The sequence below is a fragment of the Pleurodeles waltl genome, chromosome 4_1 (genome assembly GCF_031143425.1).
Source record: "Pleurodeles waltl isolate 20211129_DDA chromosome 4_1, aPleWal1.hap1.20221129, whole genome shotgun sequence".
Taxonomy (NCBI): Eukaryota; Metazoa; Chordata; class Amphibia; order Caudata; family Salamandridae; genus Pleurodeles; species Pleurodeles waltl.
Genome location: NC_090442.1, coordinates 641,740,919 through 641,754,480, shown reverse-complemented (window position 1 = coordinate 641,754,480; position 13,562 = coordinate 641,740,919). Strand labels below are relative to the sequence as shown.

The 13,562-nt window shown below is 45.1% G+C and overlaps 1 protein-coding gene across 2 annotated transcripts in view; it reads left to right on the top strand.

The window, feature by feature from the left end:
* Positions 1-13,562, top strand: part of SCAF11 (SR-related CTD associated factor 11) — an 828,633-nt gene that overhangs the window by 130,997 nt on the left and 684,074 nt on the right. The gene's annotated exons all lie outside the window — the stretch shown is intronic.

The following is a 13,562-nucleotide window of genomic DNA, read 5'->3' as shown; positions in this document are numbered from 1 at the left end:
TGCATTGTATATTGTCTATTCAAATTGGGAAGTTCAAAGAAATTTTAGATATCTCCTGCGCGTCTACCAGTCTGCAGCACTGATAACTCTGCTTTACACATCTTCTGACCACCCCTTCCTCTGTTGCTGCAAATCTCAGATACCTTCAAAACAGTCACCAATTTCAGCCTCATGCACCATGGGAGTCTTGTTTGGGGTTTGCTAGCAGTGTCATTAACTGGTTCTCCTTCTGAGCTGGCAACTGACATTGGTTTGTTCACATGGCCACCTTCAGGCCATGAAAGATTCAAATCACATGCCAAGTGCACAGTGGTGCCATCCTGTCATAGTCATCCTCTATATGCAGCTGCTTGGATCTGTACTCGCAGGTAACAGCATCAATATTCATCAGTATGCTGAGGATACACAGCTCTACTAGAAAGTGTCCTCTGCTTCAGACTTCCAATGCCTCACACATTGCTTGCACATTATCCATACTGTGTTGTCCAGCTGCTACCTGGAGTTCAACCCAAACGAGTCTGAATTCCTGTTATTTTCCAAGAACAAGAAACTGTACAAACCTAGCTCAGTGAGATGGTGGCTTTGAAACCCAACTTTTAACGAATGCCAAGTCACTTGGCTTCATCCTAGACACCAGCCTCACCCTCAAGGAAAATGTTTTTTTTAAAACAAAACGGCTACTACCAGTACTCTTTCTTCCAGAAATTGGCTTCAGGACTGCTGGTCAACCCTGCTCATTCTAGCATCTGGATGCCTTCCCACAGTCCGACTTGCCCCTGTGCCTGCACCTCCACAAGACCCCAGACCTCGTCCACCCCCCAACCCAAGAGTGTCCCACACGCCACAGCACAGCTCATCTAAAGTCTGAAGAAATATGATCATATCACCCCCAACCTGATGGAACTTTTGTGTCTGGCCCACACCATCTTGAAAAACATCTGCATCATTGACAAAGCCATCACGCCGTGCACACCAACTTATCTTGGAAACAAGCTCCCAGAATCTGGTTTTTCTCAGCACACCCACAGCTTCACACCATCGGACAGCTGCCTAAGAAGTGTAAAAAAATCACGGCAGCAGGCCTTTTTGATTTATGCACCCTGGATCCAGAACAAAATGCTATTATCCATCAGAACTGCCCCCAATGCTGCTCCAGAGTTGAAGACTCACCTCTTTAAAGAACATTACATCTCGTTGAATTATGTCTATGACTCGTAGACTTTTTGCTCACCTTTGACTCTGTACAGTGCTTTGCAGCATTTTTGACTAGTTTGGCACCATAGATGTACCATTTAGATACATAAATTATTGATAGCGCTGTGCCATGCTTTTGTCTTGTACTCCTACTTTCAAATCTACAATGTATCCTGATAATTTTTTTTTTTTTTTTTTTTTTATTAAATCGTATATTAAAAAACAACAAACGAAGTGGATACTGGTAAAAGATTTTCTGGCTTATCCATCAAGAATTTTAAATTGCTAAAGACCCGGAGGCGAGGATTATGTTTATCTTTCCTAACTGTTTACATCACAGCAAACTTTTATAACTTTAAAACGTTATCTACATTTCTCATGAACATTTTAGGCATGACGCCTCACACCACCCACCAGTTTCCCTTTGCCACCATCCTTAGATATGATCAGCACTATCTCTTTCTTTGCAGATCCGTTGCATGTCATACATTTCAAACAGAAACTGCTCAGCAACCAACAAAAGGATCTAAATGCATCCCTCTTTGATCCGGACCAGCCTGTCACCAAGCCAATACAAGCTGCTGTCATGGATCTGTTGAATTTTCAAACATTGCAATGCCTCATAATGCAGGGAACCTGGGAAAACAGCATGGGTTAAAGAAGCCAGTAATCCCACCTTCCTCACTCAGAGTTGCAATGATACCTTCTGTTTGGACAGAATCAACCTTATTTGATTTTTAAAGTAGAAAACAATAACTGAGATTAAACAGAGCCCACCTGAAACCCTAAGAATACTATGTTCTGTGCTTGCATCAACACAGATTACGCAACATTTATCACAAAGCCTGAATCTTGCAGTAAATGGTTGTCCATGAATGGTGAGTCCTTACCGTACTTTAGTCTTGGGCCAGGCTAATCAAATTATCTAGGTAAATTATCAGACACCCTCCCCCCGGCCTGAAGGTGAAGCACCACTTGACGGATGAGAGGCCAAATGAAAGGCCCTGGTATTTGTGTCATTGATCTTTCCAGATGAACTGCAGAATTTGCCTGTGTGGGGCGAATATTGGAAAGGTCGGGTAACTTTCTCTGATCTAGTCTGACCATCCAGTCGTGCCTCTGCAATAAATCCCTCAATAGATGGATGCCTTCCATCTTGAAATGCTTGTATAGGATCCAGGCATTGAAACCTCTCAAATTTAACACACTGAATCTCTTGGTCTATAAAATTCTGATCTAGTAGGGGAAAATCAGGTCTGAGTAGTGGTCATTGCCTCTGGATGTTCAAAAACTCTAGCTTGTGGCCCTGTAGTGTTTCCAACACCCTGGCATTCTGTGTTAACCTCTATGAAGGTAGTTAACTTACCATGCTCCGCAATATTGCATCACAAAGATGAATAATGTTTGCCTGTTAAAGTGATCCTTAGTCTCCTAGGGTCTGACCCCTGTATCCACATCTAGCATCTTTCAACTTCTTCTCAGTCTGGACGAGAAGGTTCCCTCTCAGGACCAATTATAGCATCCTCCAAGTCTGCCCACTAAGAAGCCTCTCTGGGGACCTTGAAGAAGCTTGGCCGCATTCTTGTCACCAGAAACGTCTGACCCTACCAAAAAAGGGCCAGGTTGAAAACATTTCTTGATGGAGGACTGAGCAAACAATTTTCAGAGCAGTAGGACAAGAACTATACAGAACATCTGTCCCTAATTACATATAGGTGGAACACAGGACATTATCCATTGCTTACAATACTACTGCCAAAGCAGAAATATAGACAAAAAGACCTATCAGGTGGCACTCTATTGCAGTATGTTACATCATATATAAAACACAAATCTGCCATAATTTCACAACATTCTGCTTTTTCTTTTTCCTTTTTTGTGTACTTATGTTTCATATATGTCCTACTTTGAATTTGACCATCTTCATCATATATTGACCAGTATGTGTATATAACGGAATCAAATGAGTCTATCATGCTTCTCAAAATTGGTATTAACTCTGGGTTTTGATTCTATGATCTAATTAAATTGACTACATTTGTGGGTGCTCCTTGTGATATTGTGGTGTTTGTTTAGCATATGCTGTACTTATGTAAGCATATTCTTATGATTGTGTTATCTACAGCCCTGAAGAACTAGCTGTATGGTTTTTTTTTTAGAATTGAAATAAAAAGGACTGGTTCATGCCATCAAGACTCCCCATCTCTGTTTATTAAACACACTAGACTTGATGACTCTTATTCCAAAAAAGAGCTGCAAATGTGTTGACGAACTTGCCAAGGTCCATGACAAAAGGATCACCAAATAACCCTTGTGTCACTCGGCTGCTGCTAACTCCGTAATGTGCATGAGGATATAAATGGTGCAGTAAGTGGTCCCTAATGGCACAAGCCCCTTTGGGCCCAACCTAATAAGACATCCGAGTCAGTGACTACTCATAATTTTTTTCACGTGGTCTGCAAGCTCTAAAATTATTTGCGCAGACCAGTTAAAATAATACTCTGGCAATGCAGAGCAAAGCAGTTTTTGCAGCCTGAGAGCTGGTGTGAACACTCCACTGTGAAATGCAGTGTGCACAGGTGTAATCATGGCGATTTTACATCATAAAAAGAGGACTGTGTGGCGAACTGGCCACCCGCACGGCAGACCACTGGATGAAAGAAACTGGGCAGCTGCATATACAGCTGCATGGGAGTAATACTGGACTGAACCACAAGCCCATGCTAAAGAGTGCTGTGCCACTATCAACATAGAACTGATGAGGTAGAAACACCTCACACAACCTACATGAGATGTGGTGAGTGTCCCAGCAACAGACGTCTCTGATCAAACTTAAGAGCACAGTAACAAATAATACAATTGGACAGAAATACAACAGCACTTATCCCTTCTGCAAAGCAGCATAGGAAGAGGCAGTTGTATTTCTGTATATCCTGTAGATTGTGGGCATAAAATTCCAGAGCGCACAGAGATGTTGTTAGACTCCTTAAAATCTCCGGATGTTTCCAGATCTCATTGTCCTAATATTGCAAGTCGATGTATATATTCCATATATCTGATAGACTTCTAGTTGCAGATTCCTTACCTTAGAGTTTTCCCACAGGAGTCCTACTGGATCCGGAGATTTTATCTTCGTGCAATACTCTTGAGCGTTGATAGGTGACTTCAGTTGACTCCGCGAGAGTTGTTGGCATCGTAGTCACCGTGATGACGTGGGGAGTAGCACATAGACACTGTCTTGACCTCAGTTCTTTCTGCCCCATGCGAGAGTGCTACCCTGGTCTATTTTTGACCATGTTGAGTTTTTGCTGTTTTTTTTTTTTTTTTTTTTTTTTGCAGATTTGTCTTTTTTGCAGGGTTTTTTCTTTTTTGCAGAGTGTTTTTTCTTTTTTTTTTTTTTGCTTGATTTGTGATGGCACCTAAGACCGGTTTCGAGCCGTGCGTGGACTGTCAACGCACGATGTCGGTGACTGATCCGCATCAGGTCTGTCTGTGGTGCTTGAAGTGTGACCACGACCCTTAGTCGTGCTCCGGGCCATGGACCCAAAGGCCTTGAGGGAGCGGTCCTGCAAGCTTATGGCGGCCTGGCGCGCGACTCAGCGTAGGTCCCGATCTTGCTCGAGGGGAAGGTCTCGAGGAGCCACCACCATTCTTCTTCCTCCAAGTCTTCGGCACAGGTAAAAAGTCATTGTCGAAGCGGTCCTTCACCCTGTCAACAATGACTGTGGGGGAGAGGGACAGGGCACAGTTTAGGTTCGATCTCTCGGCAGGATGTTTTGCGAAGTACCACAAACTGTTGGTCTGAAAAGTCAGGCGCATTTTGTCAAAATGAATGTGCCGAATACCTAATAAGAGAAGTTCCTCCATTCGTTGTTTCAGTTTTAGGCTGCCACAAAGTCTGTTTGGTGTACCGTACCTTTGAGGTAACATTTTTATTTTTGCTTCCAGTTTTCTAGCAGGTCTCATTGGATGAAGCACACTTTTCTTGTTTGCTTTCACTATCAACTAGACCATCTTACATTTTTGCCCGTGTTTTCCTTCCTTGCCTTCCTTTCCCCCATCTCCCTGTTTCTCCAAGCTGAAAACTGCGTGAAAAGCTTTCACTAGGTTTCCAAAGACTTAACACGTGCAGTGTGAGGTTGCTTTGGGTGAGGCCTGCACACTGGGCAATGAACATCTTGGAGGAAATCTCTCATACTGGGTCACGTGATGTGGTTTACTTCCACCAATCTCGGCAACAGGAGTTTGGCCCTCTTTTTTGTGAAGCTTCACTCTTTATTTTAGGACTGTAATCTTTCCTAGTATTCCCTAGTTATTTCCTGTTTCGACATATTGATGACTGATCAGGATATGACCGTCTTCTACAATAAAATGTAGATTTGATGTTTTAGAAACAGAATGTTGCTCTTCTACATGCAATATTCGGCTAACTCCCAGGGCATAGGAAGTGGGAGAGTGATAAGAGAAGTAAGACAGAAAAACAAAAGCTGTAGGTGGTGAAGAGAGGGCTTACTGACGGTAGGCCAATGACAGGGAAAACAGGTATTTGAGGGGGTAAGGTGATTGCAAGTTGGAGTGCAAGAGGTTTTCAATACGATGTAACACTGGAAAAGGAAAGGTGAGGCAGAGAAGGGGTTGTTGGGGGGGGGGGAGGAGGAAGTGACAGTAAACACTTTTTTGGGGGAAAAAAAAGAGGTAGGAGGGGAGAGTTGGAAAAGGAACGACGAAAGGAAAAAGAGGAGATGCAGAATTTTAGCTAACATGAGGTGACCAGGGATGTCAGCTGAGATAGAAAATGGGAAACAAAACTTGGATTGTTATAATCACACTGGGGGAAAAACGAGTGATTCGAAATGAATTATAGTGGAAATGGATCTAGCTTTTTTTTTAATCTGGCCTCTGCTTTTTGATATACCAAACTGCACTGGTGAAATGTTCGTAGGACCATAATAGATGTGATTTATTGGGGAAAAGGGAAAACTGGCCTTGGTGATCTTTGAAAGAAAGCAAAATGGAGTCTGAGGAGGCAACAAACAAGAAATCGAGCTTTCTTGGAATGGTGCATCAGAAGTGTGAAACATTTGATGGCGTATGTTATGCAGTATTGGTGGCAAAACAGAAAAGAAAATAATGTCAGTACATGGCTTAAAAAAATCTTCAAAGTGAAAAAAGACTGGCTTGTGCAATTAAATAATTTTTTTAATATTTACTACAGAAGTACAACAGAATGTTTTGATACAACAGTAGAGGTGGCAGCTATATAAAATGGGGAGGGAAAGTATAAACACTGTGGTGCACTAAAAGCAAATTTTAAAACAAAAAATAGTTAAAAAAAAATTCAATATGGCATGCAGACCCCAGTGCTGAAGAGTATTGTTTCGGACTCAACCAATTAATGTTTTCTATTGTACAACTGTTATATTTTTATTTTGTAATCTATCATTTCAATACCTTCATCTGCTTCATCCCAATTATTTTCAGGGAGCAAAATGGAAATACTACCGAGACTGGGCTTACATACGCCATTCCCTCCCCCCCCCCCCCAAACCAGCCAAAAACACTCTTATTTTAATGGGGAGCTACAGCTAACGACCAATATGTCTAGTGAGCCATGGTGCGAAAATGTTTGGTAGCCACTGGGCTAGTTGCCATGAATCAATATTCAAGTAGAGGATCTGTTGTATCAGCCAAGCAGCCGCAAACAGGCCCAACCAGCTAAATAAAACTTAACTCTATGGTAGTTCTGTAGGGCCAATCCAGAAGCTGCAAAGGTGAAGGCCAAAGAATAATCAAGTAAACATCACATTATAGGCTCCATAAGGACAGTCAGGAAGTGGTAAAAGCTCAACTAAGATGTTTAAATACTCAGCAGTAAATATAAGGGGTCGACCTGGAAGTAGCAGATTTGCCATTCCATGATGATTCAACAGACCTGTAACAAAACATCCTCAGTGGACACTATAGGGGTGATAGGTCAAAGCAATAAAGAGTACTGGAAACCAGAGGTGTGAGACTATCTGTCAGGCAGAAGGGCTGGTGGAAAGCAGAGTCCAAAATAGTAAGTTGGAAGCTGGCTTGTGCGAACCCTGTGGGCCTGACACAATGCAGGAGAAGGCAAAAAGTATAAAGTGGGATTGTAGTAAAAGGTGAAAAGGGCAGTGTTTATTGCTCTAGTAAGCCAAGACTGGATGCTGTCTGGACTCCCTGGGAGTTGGTGTTTAAACAAGCCAAATTGTGCCCTAGTCATCAAAAAGAGGTTGGTGTCAGACGTAGGTCTTGGGATACAGTGTAGGTGTCCTGTGTGGAAGTCTTAGCTCAGAAGGATTATTAGAAATTCATGAAGGGCAAGAAGTCTGGGACTATAAGGCTAAAAATAGCAAATGTAATGAATACCTGCAAAAATAACTCTACAAAAAAAAAAAAATGTAAATGTACGCCTCAAGTAAGATAGATGCATTCTGTAGGAGAGGTGGATGCTTTTGGCATTGTTAGATGGTTTTGAAAGTATTTTATGAGGGAAGAGTGCAGTCATTACATCTCAAACCCTGCACTGTGTACTCTGATGCACTGTGTTCAGTCGAGCTGAATATTCAAGTTTCTTTGATTTATATTTATCTCCCAAGGAAACATATGCTCTTTGTATACTTTTGTAATGCATGCTGGAATCTTGAATGTCTTACTTGTAACAAGTATACTTTGCAGTTGTGTAGCTTTTACATCCATTCGTAAATCACTTTACTATTTTTTTCTTCTCCAAGGTGGCTATTCGTTTAGTGATTGCTGTTCATAGAAATATCCTGGACCTTCTTTAAGGAGCAGCCGTAATGTTTACGGTGCAGCTCAGCCAACCCCCTCCTCCCACCCATCCATCCCCCAACTACCTCGGCTTCCATTTTCTGTTAAAAGGATAAAAAAACACAAGCAATAAATGGTGTCATTACCAAATGTGATGTGTAAGGAAATGCCTCCTTGGCATGGTTAACCCCTGACTTTTTGCCTTTGCTGATGCTATGTTTTGATTTGAAAGTGTGCTGAGGCCTGCTAACCATGCCCCAGCACCAGTGTTCTTTCCCTAACCTGTACTTTTGTTTACACAATTGGCACACCCTGGCATCCAGGTAAGTCCCTTGTAACTGGCACCCCTGGTACCAAGGGCCCTGATGCCAGGGAATGTCTCTAAGGGCTGCAGCATATCTTATGCCACCCTGGGGACCCCTCACTCAGCACAGACACCCTGCTTGCCAGCTTGTGTGTGCTGGTGAGGACAAAACGAGTAAGTCGACATGGCACTCACCTCAGGGTGCCATGCTAACCTCACACTGCCTATGCAGTATAGGTAAGTCACCCCTCTAGCAGGCCTTACAGCCCTAAGGCAGGGTGCACTATACCATAGGTGAGGGCACCAGTGCATGAGCACTGTGCCCCTACAGTGTCTAAGCCAAACCTTAGACATTGTAAGTGCAGGGTAGCCATAAGAGTATATGGTCTGGGAGTCTGTCAAACACGAACTCCACAGCACCATAATGGCTGCACTGAAAACTGGGAAGTTTGGTATCAAACTTCTCAGCACAATAAATGCACACTGATGCCAGTGTACATTTTATTGTGAAATACACCCCAGAGGGCACCTTAGAGGTGCCCCCTGAAACCTTAACCAACTACCTGTGTAGGCTGACTGGTTTTAGCAGCCTGCCACACTCGAGACATGTTGCTGGCCACATGGGGAGAGTGCCTTTGTCACTCTGTGGCTAGGGATAGGAATGTGACCCCCTCCCCTAGGGAGGAGGCACAAAGAGGGCGTAGCCACGCTCAGGGCTAGTAGCCATTGGCTACTGCCCTCCCTGACCTAAACACACCCCTAAATCCTGTATTTAGGGGCTCCCCTGAACCTAGGAAATCAGATTCCTGCAATTTACGAAGAAGAGGACTGCTGAGCTGAAAAACCCCTGCAGAGAAGACTGAGACACCAACTGCTTTGGCCCCAGTCCTACCGGCCTGTCTCCCTCCTTCAGAAGAAAACTGCTCCAGCGACGCTTTCCCCAGGACCAGCGACCTCTGAATCCTCAGAGGACTGCCCTGCTTCCAAAAGACCAAGAAACTCCCGAGAACAGCGGCCCTGTTCAACAAAGACTGCAACTTTGTTTCCAGAGGAGCAGATTTAAAGACCCCTGCAATCCCCGCAAGAAGCGTGAGACTTGCAACACTGCACCCGGCGACCCCGACTCGACTGGTGGAGAAACAACGCTACAGGGAGGACCCCCCGGCGACTCTGAGACCGTGAGTAATCAGAGTTGTCCCCCCTGAGCCCCCACAGCGATGCCTGCAGAGGGAATCCCGAGGCTCCCCCTGACCGCGACTGCGGTCACTGCCTATGCAGTATAGATAAGTCACCCCTCTAGTAGGCCTTACAGCCCTAAGGCAGGGTGCACTATACCATAGGTGAGGGCACCAGTACATGAGTACTGTGCCCCTACAGTGTCTAAGCCAAACCTTAGACATTGTAAGTGCAGGGTAGCCATAAGAGTATATGGTCTGGGAGTCTGTCAAACACGGACTCCACAGCACCATAATGGCTGCACTGAAAACTGGGAAGTTTGGTATCAAACTTCTCAGCACAATAAATGCACACTGATGCCAGTGTACATTTTATTGTGAAATACACCCCAGAGGGCACCTTATAGGTGCCCCCTGAAACCTTAACCGACTACCTGTGTAGGCTGACTGGTTTTAGCAGCCTGCCACACTCGAGACATGTTGCTGGCCACATGGGGAGAGTGCCTTTGTCACTCTGTGGCTAGTAACAAAGCCTGCACTGGGTGGAGATGCTATCACCTCCCCCAGGCAGGAGCTGTAACACCTGGCTGAAGTGACTCTAACTTTTAGCAATCCTCCATCTTGCAGATGGAGGATTCCCCCAATAGGGATAGGAATGTGACCCCCTCCCCTTGGGAGGAGGTACAAAGAGGGTGTACCCACCCTCAGGGCTAGTAGCCATTGGCTACTAACCCCCCAGACCTAAACACGCCCTTAAATTTAGTATTTAAGGGCTTCCCTGAACCTAAGAATTTAGATTCCTGAAACTACAAGAAGAAAAGGACTGCTGAGCTGAAAGACCCCTGCAGAAGAAGAAAAGAAGACACAAACTGCTTTGGCCCCAGACTTACCGGCCTGTCTCCTGCCTTCTAAAGAAACCTGCTCCAGCGACGCTTTCCAAGGGACCAGCGACCTCTGAATCCTCAGAGGACTGCCCTGCTTCAAGAAAAACAAACTCCCGAGGACAGCGGCCCTGCTCCAAAAAGACTGCAACTTTGTTACAGAGGAGCAGATTTAAAGACCCCTGCAAATCCCCGCAAGAAGCGTGAGACTTGCAACACTGCACCTGGCGACCCCGACTCGACTGGTGGAGTACCAACACCTCAGGGAGGACCCTCCGGTGACTCCACGACCGTGAGTAACCAAAGGTTCGGTGGCATGTGTCGCTGCAGATACACATGCTGTGCATAGTTCGCCGTCTGGTGTTGGGTCGGAGTGTTACAAGTTGTTTTTCTTCGAAGAAGTCTTTTCGAGTCACGAGACCGAGGGACTCCTCCCATTTCGAGTCCATTGCGCATGGGCGTCGACTCCATCTTAGATTGTTTTTTTTCCGCCATCGGGTTCGGACGTGTTCCTTTTCGCTCTGTTTCGGGTCGGAAAGTTAGTCAGAATCAACGGAAAATTCGTCGGTATTGTTTCGTTCGGTATCGGGATAGTTAGGGCAAATCGGCACCGAGCCTTAAAGAGCTCCGGTAACCCTTCGGGGTATTTTCGATCCCCCGTCGGGGCCTGGTCGGCCCGACCGCGTGCAACATCGAGACTGATGGAACGGACCCCGTTCCGATTCTGTCCTAAATGCCACAGTAAATATCCTTATACAGACCAACATTTGGTCTGTAACTTGTGCCTGTCCCCCGAGCACAAGGAAGAGTCGTGTGAGGCCTGTCGCGCGTTTCGGTCGAGAAAAACGCTCCGGGACCGAAGAGCCAGGAGGTTGCAGATGGCTTCCACGCCGATAGGACAACGAGGGTTCGAGGAGGAGGAAGAAGAAGAAACTTTCTCCATCCGCGATTCGGAGTCTGAAGAATTCGACGTCGACGAGCAACCAACCGTTAGTAAGACGTCGAAAGAAAGATCAGACGAGAACACAGACAAAGCCCAGGGGAAGCCACTGCCAACAGTCCATGGCATAACCCATAAAGTAGGTGACCGTCCATCGGCACCGAAAAAGGGCGAGCTGGTGCCAAAGTCGTCCAACTCAGGTCGAGACACAGGCGCGCAACACTCTCTGGACCAAGAGAGTGGTGCAGAAAAGGCTCGACACAGAGATAGCGGCACCGAAGCTACTCGACACAGAGATAGCGGCACCGAAGCTGCTCGGCACAGAGATAGCGGCACCGAAGATGGTCGGCACCGAGAGGCCAAGACACAGGCAGTGCTCAATATGCCGTTCAATGAACAGCAATTGTTTGGCCCAGAAGTGGACACTGCAATTGAAAAATTGAAGAAGGACACTGACACAGCCAAAGCCATGGGCGCACTCTATTCCCCGCAGGGCAGTGGCACATATGGCACATTTCGCAAAACAACTTTCAGAGGAGGGTTTCAAGGTCAAGCCACAGAAGCCAGCACCTCACAAACAAGACCACATACCTACCAGGGACAATATCAAAGGGGTGGCTTTCGAGGCCAATACAGAGGGGGCCAATTCCCAAGAAACCAAGGAAAGTTTCAGGGTCCCAAAACCCCTCCGAATAAACAGTGACTCACAAGTCACACAACCCCTTCACACAACACCAGTGGGGGGGAGACTAAGCCAGTTCCACAAATCATGGGAGGAAATAACAACAGACACTTGGGTCTTAGCAATTATCCAACATGGTTATTGCATAGAATTTCTCCAACTCCCTCCAAACGTCCCACCGAAAACACACAAGATGTCCAAACAGCATATAGACCTTCTAGGACTAGAAGTTCAAGCATTACTGCAAAAAGACGCAATAGAATTAGTACCAAAAACACAAAAGAACAGAGGAGTTTACTCACTGTACTTTCTAATACCGAAAAAGGACAAAAGTCTGAGACCAATATTGGATCTCAGAACACTAAACACCTACATCAAATCAGACCACTTTCACATGGTCACGTTACAAGACGTAATACCACTACTGAAACAGCAAGACTACATGACAACGTTAGATCTAAAAGACGCGTATTTCCATATACCGATACATCCCTCGCACAGGAAATACCTAAGGTTCGTATTCGAAGGAATACATTACCAATTCAAAGTGTTGCCATTCGGAATAACGACAGCACCAAGAGTCTTTACAAAATGTCTAGCAGTAGTAGCTGCACATATCAGGAGGCAGCAAATACACGTGTTCCCGTACCTAGACGATTGGTTAATCAAAACCAACTCGCTAACAAAGTGTTTACACCACACAGATTGTTATACAAACCCTTTACAAACTGGGTTTCTCCATCAACTATGCAAAGTCACACCTTTTGGCGTGTCAAACACAGCAATACTTAGGAGCGGCAATCAACACAACAAAAGGGATAGCCACTCCAAGTCCACAAAGGGTTCAAAATTTTCACAAGGTGATACAAGCTATGTATCCAACACAAAAGATACACGCAAAGATGATCTTAAAACTCCTAGGCATGATGTCCTCATGCATAGCCATTGTCCCAAACGCAAGATTGCACATGCGGCCCTTACAACAGTGCCTAGCATCGCAATGGTCACATGCACAGGGTCACCTTCTAGATCGGGTGTTGATAGACCGCCAAACATACATCTCGCTTTTATGGTGGAACAGTACAAATTTAAACAAAGGGCGGCCTTTCCAAGACCCAGTGCCACAATACGTGATAACAACAGATGCTTCCATGACAGGGTGGGGAGCACACCTCAATCAACACAGCATCCAAGGACAATGGGACGTACATCAAAGAAAGTTTCATATAAATCACCTAGAATTGTTAGCAGTATTTCTAGCGTTGAAAGCATTCCAACCAATGATAGCCCACAAATACATTCTTGTCAACAGACAACATGACGACAATGTATTATTTAAACAAACAGGGGGGAACACACTCGACACAGTTGTCTCCTCACACAAAAAATATGGCATTGGGCAATTCACAACCACATTCGCCTAATAGCACAGTTTATTCCAGGGATCCAGAACCAGCTAGCAGACAATCTCTCTCGGGATCACCAACAGGTCCACGAATGGGAAATTCACCCCCAAATCCTGAACACTTACTTCCAAATTTGGGGAACACCTCAAATAGATCTATTTGCAACAAAAGAAAACGCAAAATGC